We start from the raw sequence: 22,330 nt of genomic DNA, 5'->3' as shown, positions 1-22,330 counted from the left end.
TCCGGACGAAGTTCATAAACGCCAACGATATCGCTTCTATCCAAGCATGTGTAGGCGCTCTTTGCTGTAGATGCGCCGATCAGGAAAATGCCCTGCAGAACGCAGAACAAGGCCCTCGATAGCATCATTGCCAGTCCCCGTCCATCGTGCCCACAGAATACAAACCGGTGAGGTGCTTCTTCTAAGGTGGTGCTCTAAGGTGACGTCCCACCGCGACTACTAGGTGGTGTCGCTAGAAGAGCCAGGTCGCCAGAAAATGACCATGCTGCTATCTGATCAAATTTAATCCGGACGAAGTTCATAAACGCCAACGATATCGCTTCTATCCAAGCATGTGTAGGCGCTCGTTGCTGTAGATGCGCCGATCAGGAAAATGCCCTGCAGAACGCAGAACAAGGCCCTCGATAGCGTCATTGCCAGTCCCCGTCCATCGTGCCCACAGAATACGGACCGGTGAGGTGCTTCTTTTAAAGTGGTGCTCTAAGGTGACGTCACACTGCGACTACCAGGTGGTGTCGCTAGAAGAGCCAGGTCGCCATAAAATAACCATGCTGTCATCTGGTCAACTAAATTCCGGACGAAGTTGATAAACGCCGACGATATATCTTCTATCCCAGCATGTGTAGGCGCTCGTTGCAGTAGATGCGCCGATCAGGAAAATGCCCTGCAGAACGCAGAACAAGGCCCTCGATAGCGTCATTGCCAGTCCGCGTCCATCGTGCCCACAGAATACGAACCGGTGACGTGCTTCGTGTATATTGGTAGTCTCAGGTGACGTCACACCGCGACTACCAGGTGGTGTCGCTAGAAAGGCCAGGTCCCAAGAAAATAACAATGCTGTCATCTGGTCAACTGTAATCCGGACGAAGTTGATAAACGCCGATGATATCGCTTCTATCCCATCATGTGTAGGTGCTCGTTGCTGTAGATGCGCCGATAAGGAAAATGCCCTGAAGAACGCAGAACAAGGTCCTCTTTACCGTTATTGCCAGTCCGCGTCCATCGTGCCCACAGAATACGAACCGGTGAGGTGCTTCTTGTATATTGGTGGTCTCAGGTGACGTCACACCGCGACTACCAGGTGGTGTCGCTAGAAGAGCCAGGTCGCCAGAAAATAACCATGCTGTCATGTGGTCAAGAGTGTAATCCGGACGAAGTTGATAAACGAAGACGATATCGCTTCTATCCCCGCACGTGTAGGCGCTCGTTGCTGTAGATACGCCGATCTGGAAAATGCCCTGAAGAACGCAGAACAAGGTCCTCTTTAGCGTTATTGCCAGTCCGCGTCCATCGTGCCACAGAATACGAACCGGTGAGGTGCTTCTTGTATATTGGTGGTCTCAGGTGACGTCACACCGAGACTACCAGGTGGTGTCGCTAGAAGAGCCAGGTCCCGAGAATATAACAATGCTGTCATCTGGTCAACAGTGTAATCAGGACGAAGTTGATAAACGTCGACGATATCGCTTCTATCCCCGCACGTGTAGGCGCTCGTTGCTGCAGATACGCCGATCTGGAAAATGCCCTGCAGAACGCAGAAAAAGGTCCTCGTAGGCATCATTGCCAGTCCGCGTCCATCGTGCCCACAGAATACGAACCAATGAGGTGCTTCTTTTATAGTGGTGTCCTTGGGTGACGTCACATAGCGACTACCAGGTGGTGTCGCTAGAAGAGCCAGGTCGCCAGAAAATAACCATGCTGTCATCTGGTCAACAGTGTAATCCGGACGAAGTTGATAAACGCCGACGATATCGCTTCTATCCCCGCACGTGTAGGCGCTCGTTGCTGCAGAAGCGCCGATCAGGAAATTGCCCTGCAGAACGCAGAACAAGGTCCTCGTAGGCGTCATTGCCAGTCCCCGTCCTTCGTGCCCACAGAATACGGACCGGTGAGGTGCTTCTTTTAAAGTGGTGCTCTAAGGTGACGTCACACCGCGACTACCAGGTGGTGTCGCTAGAAGAACCAGGTCGCCATAAAATAACCATGCTGTCATCTGGTCAACTAAATTCCGGACGAAGTTGATAAACGCCGACGATATATCTTCTATCCCAGCATGTGTAGGCGCTCGTTGCAGTAGATGCGCCGATCAGGAAAATGCCCTGCAGAACGCAGAACAAGGCCCTCGATAGCGTCATTGCCAGTCCGCGTCCATCGTGCCCACAGAATACGAACCGGTGACGTGCTTCGTGTATATTGGTAGTCTCAGGTGACGTCACACCGCGACTACCAGGTGGTGTCGCTAGAAAGGCCAGGTCCCAAGAAAATAACAATGCTGTCATCTGGTCAACTGTAATCCGGACGAAGTTGATAAACGCCGATGATATCGCTTCTATCCCATCATGTGTAGGTGCTCGTTGCTGTAGATGCGCCGATAAGGAAAATGCCCTGCAGAACGCAGAACAAGGTCCTCGTTAGCGTCATTGCCAGTCCGCGTCCATCGTGCCCACAGAATACGAACCGGTGACGTGCTTCTTGTATATTGGTGGTCTCAAGTGACGTCACACCGCGACTACCAGGTGGTGTCGCTAGAAAGGCCAGGTCCCAAGAAAATAACAATGCTGTCATCTGGTCAACAGTGTAATCCGGACGAAGTTGACAATACCGACGATATCGCTTCTATCCCCGCACGTGTAGGCGCTCGTTGCTGCAGATACGCCGATCTGGAAGATGCCCTGAAGAACCCAGAAAAATGTCCTCGTTAGCGTTATTGCCAGTCCGCGTCCATTGTGCCCACAGAATACGAACCGGTGACGTGCTTCTTGTATATTGGTGGTCTCAAGTGACGTCACACCGCGACTACCAGGTAGTGTCGCTAGAAGAGCCAGGTCCCGAGAATATAACAATGCTGTCATCTGGTCAGCAGTGTAATCTGGACGAAGTTGATAAACACCGACGATATCGCTTCTATACCCGCACGTGTAGACGCTCGTTGCTGTAGATGCGTCGGTCTGGAAAATGTCCTGCAGAACACAGAACAAAATCCTCGTAGGCGTCATTGCCAGTCCGCGTCCATCGTATCCGCAGAAGACGAACCGGTGAGGTGATTGTTTTATAGTGGTGTTCTTGGGTGACGTCACACCGCGACTACTAGGTGGTGTCGCTAGAAGAGCCAGGTCGCCTGAAAATGACCATGCTGCCATCTGGTCAACTAAATTCCGGACGAAGTTGATAAACGCCGAGGATATAGCTTCTATCCCAGCATGTGTAGGCGCTCGTTGCTGTAGATGCGCCGATCAGGAAAATGCCCCGCAGAACGCAGAACAAGGCCCTCGATAGCGTCATTGCCAGTCCGCGTCCATCGTGCCCACAGAATACGAACCGGTGACGTGCTTCGTGTATATTGGTGGTCCCAGGTGACGTCACACCGCGACTACCAGGTGGTGTCGCTAGAAGAGCCAGGTCGCCAGAAAATAACCATGCTGTCATGTGGTCAACAGTGTAATCCGGACGAAGTTGATAAACGAAGACGATATCGCTTCTATCCCCGCACGTGTAGGCGCTCGTTGCTGTAGATACGCCGATCTGGAAAATGCCCTGAAGAACGCAGAACAAGGTCCTCTTTAGCGTTATTGCCAGTCCGCGTCCATCGTGCCACAGAATACGAACCGGTGAGGTGCTTCTTGTATATTGGTGGTCTCAGGTGACGTCACACCGAGACTACCAGGTGGTGTCGCTAGAAGAGCCAGGTCCCGAGAATATAACAATGCTGTCATCTGGTCAACAGTGTAATCCGGACGAAGTTGATAAACGTCGACGATATCGCTTCTATCCCCGCACGTGTAGGCGCTCGTTGCTGCAGATACGCCGATCTGGAAAATGCCCTGCAGAACGCAGAAAAAGGTCCTCGTAGGCATCATTGCCAGTCCGCGTCCATCGTGCCCACAGAATACGAACCAATGAGGTGCTTCTTTTATAGTGGTGTCCTTGGGTGACGTCACATAGCGACTACCAGGTGGTGTCGCTAGAAGAGCCAGGTCGCCAGAAAATAACCATGCTGTCATCTGGTCAACAGTGTAATCCGGACGAAGTTGATAAACGCCGACGATATCGCTTCTATCCCCGCACGTGTAGGCGCTCGTTGCTGCAGAAGCGCCGATCAGGAAATTGCCCTGCAGAACGCAGAACAAGGTCCTCGTAGGCGTCATTGCCAGTCCCCGTCCTTCGTGCCCACAGAATACGGACCGGTGAGGTGCTTCTTTTAAAGTGGTGCTCTAAGGTGACGTCACACCGCGACTACCAGGTGGTGTCGCTAGAAGAGCCAGGTCGCCAGAAAATAACCATGCTGTCATCTGGTCAACTAAATTCCGGACGAAGTTGATAAACGCCGACGATATAGCTTCTATCCCAGCATGTGTACGCGCTCGTTGCTGTAGATGCGCCGATCAGGAAAATGCCCTGCAGAACGCAGAACAAGGCCCTCGATAGCGTCATTGCCAGTCCCCGTCCATCGTGCCCACAGAATACGGACCGCTCTGAGGTGCTTCTTTTAAAGTGGTGCTCTAAGGTGACGTCACACCGCGACTACCAGGTGGTGTCGCTAGAAGAGCCAGGTCGCCAGAAAATAACCATGCTGTCATGTGGTCAACAGTGTAATCCGGACGAAGTTGATAAACGAAGACGATATCGCTTCTATCCCCGCACGTGTAGGCGCTCGTTGCTGTAGATACGCCGATCTGGAAAATGCCCTGAAGAACGCAGAACAAGGTCCTCTTTAGCGTTATTGCCAGTCCGCGTCCATCGTGCCACAGAATACGAACCGGTGAGGTGCTTCTTGTATATTGGTGGTCTCAGGTGACGTCACACCGAGACTACCAGGTGGTGTCGCTAGAAGAGCCAGGTCCCGAGAATATAACAATGCTGTCATCTGGTCAACAGTGTAATCCGGACGAAGTTGATAAACGTCGACGATATCGCTTCTATCCCCGCACGTGTAGGCGCTCGTTGCTGCAGATACGCCGATCTGGAAAATGCCCTGCAGAACGCAGAAAAAGGTCCTCGTAGGCATCATTGCCAGTCCGCGTCCATCGTGCCCACAGAATACGAACCAATGAGGTGCTTCTTTTATAGTGGTGTCCTTGGGTGACGTCACATAGCGACTACCAGGTGGTGTCGCTAGAAGAGCCAGGTCGCCAGAAAATAACCATGCTGTCATCTGGTCAACAGTGTAATCCGGACGAAGTTGATAAACGCCGACGATATCGCTTCTATCCCCGCACGTGTAGGCGCTCGTTGCTGCAGAAGCGCCGATCAGGAAATTGCCCTGCAGAACGCAGAACAAGGTCCTCGTAGGCGTCATTGCCAGTCCCCGTCCTTCGTGCCCACAGAATACGGACCGGTGAGGTGCTTCTTTTAAAGTGGTGCTCTAAGGTGACGTCACACCGCGACTACCAGGTGGTGTCGCTAGAAGAGCCAGGTCGCCAGAAAATAACCATGCTGTCATCTGGTCAACTAAATTCCGGACGAAGTTGATAAACGCCGACGATATAGCTTCTATCCCAGCATGTGTACGCGCTCGTTGCTGTAGATGCGCCGATCAGGAAAATGCCCTGCAGAACGCAGAACAAGGCCCTCGATAGCGTCATTGCCAGTCCCCGTCCATCGTGCCCACAGAATACGGACCGCTCTGAGGTGCTTCTTTTAAAGTGGTGCTCTAAGGTGACGTCACACCGCGACTACCAGGTGGTGTCGCTAGAAGAGCCAGGTCGCCATAAAATAACCATGCTGTCATCTGGTCAACTAAATTCCGGACGAAGTTGATAAACGCCGACGATATAGCTTCTATTCCAGCATGTGTAGGCGCTCGTTGCAGTAGATGCGCCGATCAGGAAAATGCCCTGCAGAACGCAGAACAAGGCCCTCGATAGCGTCATTGCCAGTCCGCGTCCAATCTGCCCACAGAATACGAACCGGTGACGTGCTTCGTGTATATTGGTGATCTCAGGTGACGTCACACCGCGACTACCAGGTGGTGTCGCTAGAAAGGCCAGGTCCCAAGAAAATAACAATGCTGTCATCTGGTCAACTGTAATCCGGACGAAGTTGATAAACGCCGATGATATCGCTTCTATCCCAGCATGTGTAGCGCTCGTTGCTGTAGATGCGCCGATAAGGAAAATGCCCTGCAGAACGCAGAACAAGGTCCTCGTTAGCGTCATTGCCAGTCCGCGTCCATCGTGCCCACATAATACGAACCGGTGACGTGCTTCTTGTATATTGGTGGTCTCAAGTGACGTCACACCGCGACTACCAGGTGGTGTCGCTAGAAGGGCCAGGTCCCAAGAAAATAACAATGCTGTCATCTGGTCCACAGTGTAATCCGGACGACGTTGATAAACGCCGACGATATCGCTTCTATCCCTGCACGTGAGGGCGCTCGTTGCTGGAGATGCGCCGATCAGGAAATTGCCCTGCAGAACGCAAAACAAGGTCCTCGTAGGCGTCATTGCCAGTCCGCGTCCATCGTGCCCACAGAATACGAACCGGTGAGGTGCTTGTTTTATAGTGGTGCTCTCAGGTGACGTCACACCGCGACTTCCAGGTATTGACGCTAGAAGAGTCAGGTCGCCAGAAAACACCCATGGTGTCATCTGGTCAACAGTGTAATCCGGACGAAGTTTATAAACGCCAACGATATCGCTTCTATCCCCGCACGTGTAGCCGCTCGTTGCCGTAGATGCGCCGATCTGGAAAATGCCCTGAAGAATGCAGAACAAGGTCCTCTTTAGCGTTATTGCCAGTCCGCGTCCATCGTGCCCACAGAATACGAACCGGTGAGGTGCTTCTTGTATATTGGTGGTCTCAGGTGACGTCGCACCGCGACTACCAGGTGATGTCGCTAGAAGAGCCAGGTCGCCAGAATATAACCATGCTGTCTTGTGGTCAACAGTGTCATCCGGACGAAGTTGATAAACGCCGACGATATCGCTTCTATCCCCGCACGTGTATGCGCTCGTTGCTGTAGATACGCCGATCTGGAAAATGCCCTGAAGAACGCAGAACAAGGTCCTCGTTAGCGTCATTGCCAGTCCGCGTCAATCGTACCCACAGAATACGAACCGATGAGGTGTTTCTTATATATTGGTGGTCTCAGGTGACGTCACACCGCGACTACCAGGTGGTGACGCTAGAAGAGCCAGGTCGCCAGAAAATAACCATGCTGTCATCTGGTCAACAGTGTAATCCGGACGAAGTTGACAACACCGACGATATCGCTTCTATCCCCGCACGTGTAGGCGCTCGTTGCTGCAAAAGCGCCGATCAGGAAATTGCCCTGCAGAACGCAGAACAAGGTCCTCGTAGGCGTCATTGCCAGTCCCCGTCATTCGTGCCCACAGAATACGGACCGGTGAGGTGCTTCTTTTAAAGTGGTGCTCTAAGGTGACGTCACACCGCGACTACCAGGTGGTTTCGCTAGAAGAGCCAGGTCGCCAGAAAATAACCATGCTGTCATCTGGTCAACTAAATTCCGGACGAAGTTGATAAACGCCGACGATATAGCTTCTATCCCAGCATGTGTACGCGCTCGTTGCTGTAGATGCGCCGATCAGGAAAATGCCCTGCAGAACGCAGAACAACGCCCTCGATAGCGTCATTGCCAGTCCCCGTCCATCGTGCCCACAGAATACGGACCGCTGAGGTGCTTCTTTTAAAGTGGTGCTCTAAGGTGACGTCACACCGCGACTACCAGGTGGTGTCGCTAGAAGAGCCAGGTCGCCATAAAATAACCATGCTGTCATCTGGTCAACTAAATTCCGGACGAAGTTGATAAACGCTCACGATATAGCTTCTATTCCAGCATGTGTAGACGCACGTTGCAGTAGATGCGCCGATCAGGAAAATGCCCTGCAGAACGCGGAACAAGGCCCTCGATAGCGTCATTGCCAGTCCGCGTCCATCGTGCCCACAGAATACGAACCGGTGACGTGCTTCGTGTATATTGGTGATCTCAGGTGACGTCACACCGCGACTACCAGGTGGTGTCGCTAGAAAGGCCAGGTCCCAAGAAAATAACAATGCTGTCATCTGGTCAACTGTAATCCGGACGAATTTGATAAACGCCGATGATATCGCTTCTATCCCAGCATGTGTAGGCGCTCGTTGCTGTAGATGCGCCGATAAGGAAAATGCCCTGCAGAACGCAAAACAAGGTCCTCGTTAGCGTCATTGCCAGTCCGCGTCCATCGTGCCCACAGAATACGAACCGGTGACGTGCTTCTTGTATATTGGTGGTCTCAAGTGACGTCACACCGCGACTACCAGGTGGTGTCGCTAGAAGGGCCAGGTCCCAAGAAAATAACAATGCTGTCATCTGGTCAACAGTGTAATCCGGACGAAGTTGATAAACGCCGACGATATCGCTTCTATCCCTGCACGTGAGGGCGCTCGTTGCTGGAGATGCGCCGATCAGGAAATTGCCCTGCAGAACGCAGAACAAGGTCCTCGTAGGCGTCATTGCCAGTCCGCGTCCATCGTGCCCACAGAATACGAACCGGTGAGGTGCTTGTTTTATAGTGGTGCTCTCAGGTTACGTCACACCGCGACTTCCAGGTATTGTCGCTAGAAGAGTCAGGTCGCCAGAAAACACCCATGGTGTCATCTGGTCAACAGTGTAATCCGGACGAAGTTTATAAACGCCAACGATATCGCTTCTATCCCCGCACGTGTAGCCGCTCGTTGCTGTAGATGCATCGATCTGGAAAATGCCCTGAAGAATGCAGAACAAGGTCCTCTTTAGCGTTATTGCCAGTCCGCGTCCATCGTGCCCACAGAATACGAACCGGTGAGGTGCTTCTTGTATATTGGTGGTCTCAGGTGACGTCACACCGCGACTACCAGGTGATGTCGCTAGAAGAGCCAGGTCGCCAGAATATAACCATGCTGTCTTGTGGTCAACAGTGTAATCCGGACGAAGTTGATAAACGCCGACGATATCGCTTCTATCCCCGCACGTGTAGGCGCTCGTTGCTGTAGATACGCCGATCTGGAAAATGCCCTGAAGAACACACAACAAGGTCCTCGTTAGCGTCATTGCCAGTCCGCGTCAATCGTACCCACAGAATACGAACCGATGAGGTGCTTCTTATATATTGGTGGTCTCAGGTGACGTCACACCGCGACTACCAGGTGGTGACGCTAGAAGAGCCAGGTCGCCAGAAAATAACCATGCTGTCATCTGGTCAACAGTGTAATCCGGACGAAGTTGACAACACCGACGATATCGCTTCTATCCCCGCACGTGTAGGCGCTCGTTGCTGCAGATACGCCGATCTGGAAGATGCCCTGCAGAACCCAGAAAAAGGTCCTCGTTAGCGTTATTGCCAGTCCGCGTCCATTGTGCCCACAGAATACGAACCGGTGAGGTGCTTCTTGTATATTGGTGGTCTCAGGTGACGTCACACCGTGACTACCAGGTAGTGTCGCTAGAAGAGCCAGGTCCCGAGAATATAACAATGCTGTCATCTGGTCAGCAGTGTAATCCGGACGAAGTTGATAAACGCCGACGATATCGCTTCTATACCCGCACGTGTAGACGCTCGTTGCTGTAGATGCGTCGATCTGGAAAATGTCCTGCAGAACGCAGAACAAAATCATCGTAGGCGTCATTGCCAGTCCGCGTCCATCGTATCCGCAGAAGACGAACCGGTGAGGTGATTGTTTTATAGTGGTGTTCTTGGGTGACGTCACACCGCGACTACTAGGTGGTGTCGCTAGAAGAGCCAGGTCGCCAGAAAATGACCATGCTGCTATCTGATCAAATTTAATCCGGACGAAGTTCATAAACGCCAACGATATCGCTTCTATCCAAGCATGTGTAGGCGCTCTTTGCTGTAGATGCGCCGATCAGGAAAATGCCCTGCAGAACGCAGAACAAGGCCCTCGATAGCATCATTGCCAGTCCCCGTCCATCGTGCCCACAGAATACAAACCGGTGAGGTGCTTCTTCTAAGGTGGTGCTCTAAGGTGACGTCCCACCGCGACTACTAGGTGGTGTCGCTAGAAGAGCCAGGTCGCCAGAAAATGACCATGCTGCTATCTGATCAAATTTAATCCGGACGAAGTTCATAAACGCCAACGATATCGCTTCTATCCAAGCATGTGTAGGCGCTCGTTGCTGTAGATGCGCCGATCAGGAAAATGCCCTGCAGAACGCAGAACAAGGCCCTCGATAGCGTCATTGCCAGTCCCCGTCCATCGTGCCCACAGAATACGGACCGGTGAGGTGCTTCTTTTAAAGTGGTGCTCTAAGGTGACGTCACACTGCGACTACCAGGTGGTGTCGCTAGAAGAGCCAGGTCGCCAGAAAATAACCATGCTGTCATCTGGTCAACTAAATTCCGGACGAAGTTGATAAACGCCGACGATATAGCTTCTATTCCAGCATGTGTAGGCGCTCGTTGCAGTAGATGCGCCGATCAGGAAAATGCCCTGCAGAACGCAGAACAAGGCCCTCGATAGCGTCATTGCCAGTCCGCGTCCAATCTGCCCACAGAATACGAACCGGTGACGTGCTTCTTGTATATTGGTGGTCTCAAGTGACGTCACACCGCGACTACCAGGTGGTGTCGCTAGAAGGGCCAGGTCCCAAGAAAATAACAATGCTGTCATCTGGTCCACAGTGTAATCCGGACGACGTTGATAAACGCCGACGATATCGCTTCTATCCCTGCACGTGAGGGCGCTCGTTGCTGGAGATGCGCCGATCAGGAAATTGCCCTGCAGAACGCAAAACAAGGTCCTCGTAGGCGTCATTGCCAGTCCGCGTCCATCGTGCCCACAGAATACGAACCGGTGAGGTGCTTGTTTTATAGTGGTGCTCTCAGGTGACGTCACACCGCGACTTCCAGGTATTGTCGCTAGAAGAGGCAGGTCGCCAGAAAACACCCATGGTGTCATCTGGTCAACAGTGTAATCCGGACGAAGTTTATAAACGCCAACGATATCGCTTCTATCCCCGCACGTGTAGCCGCTCGTTGCTGTAGATGCGCCGATCTGGAAAATGCCCTGAAGAATGCAGAACAAGGTCCTCTTTAGCGTTATTGCCAGTCCGCGTCCATCGTGCCCACAGAATACGAACCGGTGAGGTGCTTCTTGTATATTGGTGGTCTCAGGTGACGTCACACCGCGACTACCAGGTGATGTCGCTAGAAGAGCCAGGTCGGCAGAATATAACCATGCTGTCTTGTGGTCAACAGTGTCATCCGGACGAAGTTGATAAACGCCGACGATATCGCTTCTATCCCCGCACGTGTATGCGCTCGTTGCTGTAGATACGCCGATCTGGAAAATGCCCTGAAGAACGCAGAACAAGGTCCTCGTTAGCGTCATTGCCAGTCCGCGTCAATCGTACCCACAGAATACGAACCGATGAGGTGTTTCCTATATATTGGTGGTCTCAGGTGACGTCACACCGCGACTACCAGGTGGTGACGCTAGAAGAGCCAGGTCGCCAGAAAATAACCATGCTGTCATCTGGTCAACAGTGTAATCCGGACGAAGTTGACAACACCGACGATATCGCTTCTATCCCCGCACGTGTAGGCGCTCGTTGCTGCAAAAGCGCCGATCAGGAAATTGCCCTGCAGAACGCAGAACAAGGTCCTCGTAGGCGTCATTGCCAGTCCCCGTCATTCGTGCCCACAGAATACGGACCGGTGAGGTGCTTCTTTTAAAGTGGTGCTCTAAGGTGACGTCACACCGCGACTACCAGGTGGTTTCGCTAGAAGAGCCAGGTCGCCAGAAAATAACCATGCTGTCATCTGGTCAACTAAATTCCGGACGAAGTTGATAAACGCCGACGATATAGCTTCTATCCCAGCATGTGTACGCGCTCGTTGCTGTAGATGCGCCGATCAGGAAAATGCCCTGCAGAACGCAGAACAACGCCCTCGATAGCGTCATTGCCAGTCCCCGTCCATCGTGCCCACAGAATACGGACCGCTGAGGTGCTTCTTTTAAAGTGGTGCTCTAAGGTGACGTCACACCGCGACTACCAGGTGGTGTCGCTAGAAGAGCCAGGTCGCCATAAAATAACCATGCTGTCATCTGGTCAACTAAATTCCGGACGAAGTTGATAAACGCTCACGATATAGCTTCTATTCCAGCATGTGTAGGCGCACGTTGCAGTAGATGCGCCGATCAGGAAAATGCCCTGCAGAACGCGGAACAAGGCCCTCGATAGCGTCATTGCCAGTCCGCGTCCATCGTGCCCACAGAATACGAACCGGTGACGTGCTTCGTGTATATTGGTGATCTCAGGTGACGTCACACCGCGACTACCAGGTGGTGTCGCTAGAAAGGCCAGGTCCCAAGAAAATAACAATGCTGTCATCTGGTCAACTGTAATCCGGACGAATTTGATAAACGCCGATGATATCGCTTCTATCCCAGCATGTGTAGGCGCTCGTTGCTGTAGATGCGCCGATAAGGAAAATGCCCTGCAGAACGCAAAACAAGGTCCTCGTTAGCGTCATTGCCAGTCCGCGTCCATCGTGCCCACAGAATACGAACCGGTGACGTGCTTCTTGTATATTGGTGGTCTCAAGTGACGTCACACCGCGACTACCAGGTGGTGTCGCTAGAAGGGCCAGGTCCCAAGAAAATAACAATGCTGTCATCTGGTCAACAGTGTAATCCGGACGAAGTTGATAAACGCCGACGATATCGCTTCTATCCCTGCACGTGAGGGCGCTCGTTGCTGGAGATGCGCCGATCAGGAAATTGCCCTGCAGAACGCAGAACAAGGTCCTCGTAGGCGTCATTGCCAGTCCGCGTCCATCGTGCCCACAGAATACGAACCGGTGAGGTGCTTGTTTTATAGTGGTGCTCTCAGGTTACGTCACACCGCGACTTCCAGGTATTGTCGCTAGAAGAGTCAGGTCGCCAGAAAACACCCATGGTGTCATCTGGTCAACAGTGTAATCCGGACGAAGTTTATAAACGCCAACGATATCGCTTCTATCCCCGCACGTGTAGCCGCTCGTTGCTGTAGATGCATCGATCTGGAAAATGCCCTGAAGAATGCAGAACAAGGTCCTCTTTAGCGTTATTGCCAGTCCGCGTCCATCGTGCCCACAGAATACGAACCGGTGAGGTGCTTCTTGTATATTGGTGGTCTCAGGTGACGTCACACCGCGACTACCAGGTGATGTCGCTAGAAGAGCCAGGTCGCCAGAATATAACCATGCTGTCTTGTGGTCAACAGTGTAATCCGGACGAAGTTGATAAACGCCGACGATATCGCATCTATCCCCGCACGTGTAGGCGCTCGTTGCTGTAGATACGCCGATCTGGAAAATGCCCTGAAGAACACACAACAAGGTCCTCGTTAGCGTCATTGCCAGTCCGCGTCAATCGTACCCACAGAATACGAACCGATGAGGTGCTTCTTATATATTGGTGGTCTCAGGTGACGTCACACCGCGACTACCAGGTGGTGACGCTAGAAGAGCCAGGTCGCCAGAAAATAACCATGCTGTCATCTGGTCAACAGTGTAATCCGGACGAAGTTGACAACACCGACGATATCGCTTCTATCCCCGCACGTGTAGGCGCTCGTTGCTGCAGATACGCCGATCTGGAAGATGCCCTGCAGAACCCAGAAAAAGGTCCTCGTTAGCGTTATTGCCAGTCCGCGTCCATTGTGCCCACAGAATACGAACCGGTGAGGTGCTTCTTGTATATTGGTGGTCTCAGGTGACGTCACACCGTGACTACCAGGTAGTGTCGCTAGAAGAGCCAGGTCCCGAGAATATAACAATGCTGTCATCTGGTCAGCAGTGTAATCCGGACGAAGTTGATAAACGCCGACGATATCGCTTCTATACCCGCACGTGTAGACGCTCGTTGCTGTAGATGCGTCGATCTGGAAAATGTCCTGCAGAACGCAGAACAAAATCCTCGTAGGCGTCATTGCCAGTCCGCGTCCATCGTATCCGCAGAAGACGAACCGGTGAGGTGATTGTTTTATAGTGGTGTTCTTGGGTGACGTCACACCGCGACTACTAGGTGGTGTCGCTAGAAGAGCCAGGTCGCCAGAAAATGACCATGCTGCTATCTGATCAAATTTAATCCGGACGAAGTTCATAAACGCCAACGATATCGCTTCTATCCAAGCATGTGTAGGCGCTCTTTGCTGTAGATGCGCCGATCAGGAAAATGCCCTGCAGAACGCAGAACAAGGCCCTCGATAGCATCATTGCCAGTCCCCGTCCATCGTGCCCACAGAATACAAACCGGTGAGGTGCTTCTTCTAAGGTGGTGCTCTAAGGTGACGTCCCACCGCGACTACCAGGTGGTGTCGCTAGAAGAGCCAGGTCGCCAGAAAATAACCATGCTGTCATCTGGTCAACTAAATTCCGGACGAAGTTGATAAACGCCGACGATATAGCTTCTATCCCAGCATGTGTAGGCGCTCGTTGCTGTAGATGCGCCGATCAGGAAGATGCCCCGCAGAACGGAGAACAAGGCCCTCGATAGCGTCATTGCCAGTCCGCGTCCATCGAGCCCACAGAATACGGAACGCTGAGGTGCTTCTTTTAAAGTGGTGCTCTAAGGTGACGTCACACCGCGACTACCAGGTGTTGTCGCTAGAAGAGCCAGGTCGCCATAAAATAACCATGCTGTCATGTGGTCAACTAAATTCCGGACGAAGTTGATAAACGCCAACGATATAGCTTCTATCCCAGCATGTGTAGGCGCTCGTTGCAGTAGATGCGCCGATCAGGAAAATGCCCAGCAGAACGCTGAACAAGGCCCTCGATAGCGTCATTGCCAGTCCGCGTTCATCGTGCCCACAGAATACGAACCGGTGACGTGCTTCTTGTATATTGGTGGTCTCAAGTGACGTCACACCGCGACTACCAGGTGTTGTCGCTAGAAGGGCCAGGTCCCAAGAAAATAACAATGCTGTCATCTGGTCAACAGTGTAATCCGGACGAAGTTTATAAACGCCAACGATATCGCTTCTATCCCCGCACGTGTAGCCGCTCGTTGCTGTAGATGCGCTGATCTGGAAAATGCCCTGAAGAACGCAGAACAAGGTCCTCTTTAGCGTTATTGCCAGTCCGCGTCCATCGTGCCCACAGAATACGAACCGGTGAGGTGCTTCTTGTATATTGGTGGTCTCAGGTGACGTCACACCGCGACTACCAGGTGGTGTCGCTAGAAGAGCCAGGTCGCCAGAAAATAACCATGCTGTCATGTGGTCAACAGTGTAATCCGGACGAAGTTGATAAACGCCGACGATATCGCTTCTATCCCCGCACGTGTAGGCGCTCGTTGCTGTAGATACGCCGATCTGGAAAATGCCCTGAAGAACGCAGAACAAGGTCCTCTTTAGCGTTATTGCCAGTCCGCGTCCATCGTGCCCACAGAATACGAACCGGTGAGGTGCTTCTTGTATATTGGTGGTCTCAGGAGACGTCACACCGAGACTACCAGGTGGTGTCGCTAGAAGAGCCAGGTCCCGAGAATATAACAATGCTGTCATCTGGTCAACAGTGTAATCCGGACGAAGTTGATAAACGCCGACGATATCGCTTCTATACCCGCACGTGTAGACGCTCGTTGCTGTAGATGCGTCGATCTGGAAAATGTCCTGCAGAACGTAGAACAAAGTCGTCGTAGGCGTCAATGCCAGTCTGCGTCCATCGTATCCGCAGAAGACGAACCGGTGAGGTGATTGTTTTATAGTGGTGTTCTTGGGTGACGTCACACCGCGACTACTAGGTGGTGGCGCTAGAAGAGCCAGGTCGCCAGAAAATGACCATGCTGCCATCTGGTCAACTAAATTCCGGACGAAGTTGATAAACGCCGACGATATAGCTTCTATCCCAGCATGTGTACGCGCTCGTTGCTCTAGATGCGCCGATCAGGAAAATGCCCTGCAGAACGCAGAACAAGGCCCTCGATAGCGTCATGGCCAGTCCCCGTTCATCGTGCCCACAGAATACGGAACGCTGAGGTGCTTCTTTTAAAGTGGTGGTTTCAGGTGACGTCACACCGTGACTACCAGTTAGTGTCGCTAGAAGAGCCAGGTCCCGAGAATATAACAATGTTGTCATCTGGTCAACAGTGTAATCCGAACGAAGTTGATAAACGCCGACGATATCGCTTCTATACCCGCACGTGTAGACGCTCGTTGCTGTAGATGCGTCGATCTGGAAAATGTCCTGCAGAACGCAGAACAAGGCCCTAGTAGGCGTCATTGCCAGTCCGCGTCCATCGTATCCGCAGAAGACGAACCGGTGAGGTGATTGTTTATAGTGGTGTTCTTGGGTGACGTCACACCGCGACTACTAGGTGGTGGCGCTAGAAGAGCCAGGTCGCCAGAAAATGACCATGCTGCCATCTGGTCAACTAAATTCCGGACGAAGTTGATAAACGCCAACGATATAGCTTCTATCCCAGCATGTGTAGGCGCTCGTTGCAGTAGATGCGCCGATCAGGAAAATGCCCAGCAGAACGCTGAACAAGGCCCTCGATAGCGTCATTGCCAGTCCGCGTCCATCGTGCCCACAGAATACGAACCGGTGACGTGCTTCGTGTATATTGGTGATCTCAGGTGACGTCACACCGCGACTACCAGGTGGTGTCGCTAGAAAGGCCAGGTCCCAAGAAAATAACAATGCTGTCATCTGGTCAACTGTAATCCGGACGAAGTTGATAAACGCCGATGATATCGCTTCTATCCCTGCACATGAGGGCGCTTGTTGCTGGAGATGCGCCGATCAGGAAATTGCCCTGCAGAACGCAGAACAAGGTCCTCGTAGGCGTCATTGCCAGTCCGCGTCCATCGTGCCCACAGAATACGAACCGGTGAGGTGCTTGTTTTATAGTGGTGCTCTCAGGTGACGTCACACCGCGACTTCCAGGTATTGTCGCTAGAAGAGTCAGGTCGCCAGAAAACACCCATGGTGTCATCTGGTCAACAGTGTAATCCGGACGAAGTTTATAAACGCCAACGATATCGCTTCTATCCCCGCACGTGTAGCCGCTCGTTGCTGTAGATGCGCCGATCTGGAAAATGCCCTGAAGAATGCAGAACAAGGTCCTCTTTAGCGTTATTGCCAGTCCGCGTCCATCGTGCCCACAGAATACGAACCGGTGAGGTGCTTCTTGTATATTGGTGGTCTCAGGTGACGTCACACCGCGACTACCAGGTGATGTCGCTAGAAGAGCCAGGTCGCCAGAATATAACCATGCTGTCTTGTGGTCAACAGTGTAATCCGGACGAAGTTGATAAACGCCAACGATATCGCTTCTATCCCCGCACGTGTAGCCGCTCGTTGCTGTAGATGCGCCGGTCAGGAAAATGCCCTGCATAACGCAGAACAAGGTCCCCGTTAGCGTCATAGCCAGTCCGCGTCAATCGTACCCACAGAATACGAACCGATAAGGTGCTTCGTATATATTGGTGGTCTCAGGTGACGTCACACCGCGACTACCAGGTGGTGTCGGTAGAAGAGCCAGGTCGCCAGAAAATAACCATGCTGTCATGTGGTCAACAGTGTAATCCGGACGAAGTTGATAACACCGACGATATCGCTTCTATCCCCGCACGTGTAGGCGCTCGTTGCTGCAGATACGCCGATCTGGAAAATGCCCTGCAGAACGCAGAAAAAGGTGCTCGTAGGCGTCATTGCCAGTCCGGGTTCATCGTGCCCACAGAATACGAACCAGTGAGGTGCTTCTTTTATAGTGGTGTTCTTGGGTGACGTCACACAGCGACTACAAGGTGGTGTCGCTAGAAGAGCCAGGTCGCCAGAAAATAACCATGCTGTCATCTGGTCAACAGTGTAATCCGGACGAAGTTGATAAACGCCGATGATATCGCTTCTATCCCCGCACGTGTAGGCGCTCGTTGCTGCAGAATCGCCGATCAGGAAATTGCCCTGCAGAACGCAGAACAAGGTCCTCGTAGGCGTCATTGCCAGTCCCCGTCCATCGTGCCCACAGAATACGGACCGGTGAGGTGCTTCTTTTAAAGTGGTGCTCTAAGGTGACGTCACACCGCGACTACCAGGTGGTGTCGCTAGAAGAGCCAGGTCGCCAGAAAATAACCATGCTGTCATCTGGTCAACTAAATTCCGGAAAAATTTGATAAACGCCGACGATATAGATTCTATCCCAGCATGTGTACGCGCTCGTTGCTGTAGATGCGCCGATCAGGAAAATGCCCTGCAGAACGCAGAACAAGGCCCTCTATAGCGTCATTGCCAGTCCCCGTCCATCGTGCCCACAGAATACAGACCGGTGAGGTGCTTCTTTTAAATTGGTGCTCTAAGGTGACGTCACACCGCGACTACCAGGTGGTGTCGCTAGAAGAGCCAGGTCGCCAGAAAATAACCATGCTGTCATCTGGTCAACTAAATTCCGGAAAAAGTTGATAAACGCCGACGATATAGCTTCTATCCCAGCATGTGTAGGCGCTCGTTGCTGTGGATGCGCCGATCAGAAAAATGCCCTGCAGAACGCAGAACAAGGCCCTCGATAGCGTCATTGCCAGTCCGCGTCCATCGTGCCCACAGAATACGAACAGGTGACGTGCTTCGTGTATATTGGTGGTCTCAGGTGACGTCACACCACGACTACAAGGTGGTGTCGCTAGAAGAGCCAGGTCGCCAGAAAATAACCATGCTGTCATCTGGTCAACTGTAATCCGGACGAAGTTGATAAACGCCGACGATATCGCTTCTATCCCAGCATGTGTAGGCGCTCGTTGCAGTAGATGCGCCGATCAGGAAAATGCCCTGCAGAACGCAGAACAAGGTCCTCGTAGGCGTCATTGCCAGTCCGCGTCCATCGTGCCCACAGAATACGAACCGGTGAGGTGCTTGTTTTATAGTGGTGCTCTCAGGTGCCGTCACACCGCGACTTCTAGGTATTGTCGCTAGAAGAGTCAGGTCGCCAGAAAACACCCATGGTGTCATCTGGTCAACAGTGTAATCCGGACGAAGTTTATAAACGCCAACGATATCGCTTCTATCCCCGCACGTGTAGCCGCTCGTTGCTGTAGATGCGCCGATCTGGAAAATGCCCTGAAGAACGCACAACAAGGTCCTCTTTAGCGTTATTGCCAGTCCGCGTCCATCGTGCCCACAGAATACGAACCGGTGAGGTGCATCTTGTATATTGGTGGTCTCAGGTGACGTCACACCGCGACTACCAGGTGGTGTCGCTAGAAGAGCCAGGTCGCCAGAAAATAACCATGCTGTCATGTGGTCAACAGTGTAATCCGGACGAAGTTGATAAACGCCGACGATATCGCTTCTATCCCCGCACGTGTAGGCGCTCGTTGCTGTAGATACGCCGATCTGGAAAATGCCCTGAAGAACGCAGAACAAGGTCCTCTTTAGCGTTATTGCCAGTCCGCGTCCATCGTGCCCACAGAATACGAACCGGTGAGGTGCTTCTTGTATATTGGTGGTCTCAGGTGACGTCACACCGCGACTACCAGGTGGTGTCGCTAGAAGAGCCAGGTCCCGAGAATATAACAATGCTGTCATCTGGTCAACAGTGTAATCCGGACGAAGTTGATAAACGTCGACGATATCGCTTCTATCCCCGCACGTGTAGGCACTCGTTTCTGTAGATGCGCCGATCTGGTTAATGCCCTGCATAACGCAGAACAAGGTCCTCGTTAGCGTCATTGCCAGTCCGCGTCAATCGTACCCACAGAATACGAACCGATGAGGTGCTTCTTATATATTGGTGGTCTCAGGTGACGTCACACCGCGACTACCAGGTGGTGTCGCTAGAAGAGCCAGGTCGCCAGAAAATAACCATGCTGTCATCTGGTCAACTGTAATCCGGACGAAGTTGATAAACGCCGACGATATCGCTTCTATCCCAGCATGTGTAGGCGCTCGTTGCTGTATATGCGCCGATAAGGAAAATGCCCTGCAGAACGCAGAACAAGGTCCTCGTTAGCGTCATTGCCAGTCCGCGTCCATCGTGCCCACAGAATACGAACCGGTGACGTGCTTCTTGTATATTGGTGGTCTCAAGTGACGTCACACCGCGACTACCAGGTGGTGTCGCTAGAAGGGCCAGGTACCAAGAAAATAACAATGCTGTCATCTGGTCAACAGTGTAATCCGAACGAAGTTGATAAACGCCGACGATATCGCTTCTATCCCTGCACGTGAGGGCGCTCGTTGCTGGAGATGCGCCGATCAGGAAATTGCCCTGCAGAACGCAGAACAAGGTCCTCGTAGGCGTCATTGCCAGTCCGCGTCCATCGTGCCCACAGAATACGAACCGGTGAGGTGCTTGTTTTATAGTGGTGCTCTCAGGTGACGTCACACCGCGACTTCCAGGTATTGTCGCTAGAAGAGTCAGGTCGCTAGAAAACACCCATGGTGTCATCTGGTCAACAGTGTAATCCGGACGAAGTTTATAAACGCCAACGATATCGCTTCTATCCCCGCACGTGTAGCCGCTCGTTGCTGTAGATGCACCGATCTGGAAAATGCCCTGAAGAACGCAGAACAAGCTCCTCTTTAGCGTTATTGTCAGTCCGCGTCCATCGTGCCCACAGAATACGAACCGGTGAGGTGCTTCTTGTATATTGGCGGTCTCAGGTGACGTCACACCGCGACTACCAGGTGGTGTCGCTAGAAGAGCCAGGTCGCCAGAAAATAACCATGCTGTCATGTGGTCAACAGTGTAATCCGGAAGAAGTTGATAAACGCCGACGATATCGCTTCTATCCCCGCACGTGTAGGCGCTCGTTGCTGTAGATACGCCGATCAGGAAATTGCCCTGCAGAACGCAGAACAAGGTCCTCGTAGGCGTCATTGCCAGTCCGCGTCCATCGTGCCCACAGAATACGAACCGGTGAGGTGCTTGTTTTATAGTGGTGCTCTCAGGTGACGTCACACCGCGACTTCCAGGTATTGTCGCTAGAAGAGTCAGGTCGCTAGAAAACACCCATGGTGTCATCTGGTCAACAGTGTAATCCGGACGAAGTTTATAAACGCCGACGATATCGCTTCTATCCCAGCATGTGTAGGCGCTCGTTGCAGTAGATGCGCCGATCAGGAAAATGCCCTGCAGAACGCAGAACAAGGTCCTCGTTAGCGTCATTGCCAGTCCGCGTCCATCGTGCCCACAGAATACGAACCGGTGAGGTGCTTCTTGTATATTGGCGGTCTCAGGTGACGTCACACCGCGACTACCAGGTGGTGTCGCTAGAAGAGCCAGGTCGCCAGAAAATAACCATGCTGTCATGTGGTCAACAGTGTAATCCGGAAGAAGTTGATAAACGCCGACGATATCGCTTCTATCCCCGCACGTGTAGGCGCTCGTTGCTGTAGATACGCCGATCTGGAAAATGCCCTGAAGAACGCAGAACAAGGTCCTCTTCTTTAGCGTTATTGCCAGTCCGCGTCCATCGTGCCCACAGAATACGAACCGGCGAGGTGCTTCTTGTATATTGGTGGTCTCAGGTGACGTCACACCGCGACTACCAGGTGGTGTCGCTAGAAGAGCCAGGTCCCGAGAATATAACAATGCTGTCATCTGGTCAACTGTAATCCGGACGAAGTTGATAAACGCCGACGATATCGCTTCTATCCCAGCATGTGTAGGCGCTCGTTGCAGTAGATGCGCCGATCAGGAAAATGCCCTGCAGAACGCAGAACAAGGTCCTCGTTAGCGTCATTGCCAGTCCGCGTCCATTGTGCCCACAGAATACGAACCGGTGACGTGCTTCTTGTATATTGGTGGTCTCAAGTGACGTCACACCACGACTACCAGGTGGTGTCGCTAGAAGGGCCAGGTCCCAAGAAAATAACAATGCTGTCATCTGGTCAACTGTAATCCGGACGAAGTTGATAAACGCCGAAGATATCGCTTCTATCCCAGCATGTGTAGGCGCTCGTTGCTGTAGATGCGCCGATAAGGAAAATGCCCTGCAGAACGCAGAACAAGGTCCTCGTTGGCGTCATTGCCAGTCCGCGTCCATCGTGCCCATAGAATACGAACCGGTGACGTGCTTCTTGTATATTGGTGGTCTCAAGTGACGTCACACCGCGACTACCAGGTGGTGTCGCTAGAAGTTCCAGGTACCAAGAAAATAACAATGCTGTCATCTGGTCAACAGTGTAATCCGAACGAAGTTGATAAACGCCGACGATATCGCTTCTATCCCTGCACGTGAGGGCGCTCGTTGCTGGAGATGCGCCGATCAGGAAATTGCCCTGCAGAACGCAGAACAAGGTCCTCGTAGGCGTCATTGCCAGTCCGCGTCCATCGTGCCCACAGAATACGAACCGGTGAGGTGCTTGTTTTATAGTGGTGCTCTCAGGTGACGTCACACCGCGACTTC

The sequence above is a fragment of the Amblyomma americanum genome, chromosome 6, assembly GCF_052857255.1.
Source record: "Amblyomma americanum isolate KBUSLIRL-KWMA chromosome 6, ASM5285725v1, whole genome shotgun sequence".
Classification (NCBI taxonomy): Eukaryota; Metazoa; Arthropoda; class Arachnida; order Ixodida; family Ixodidae; genus Amblyomma; species Amblyomma americanum.
The sequence above is the reverse complement of the archived record's forward strand: the minus strand, read 5'-3'. Positions refer to the sequence as shown.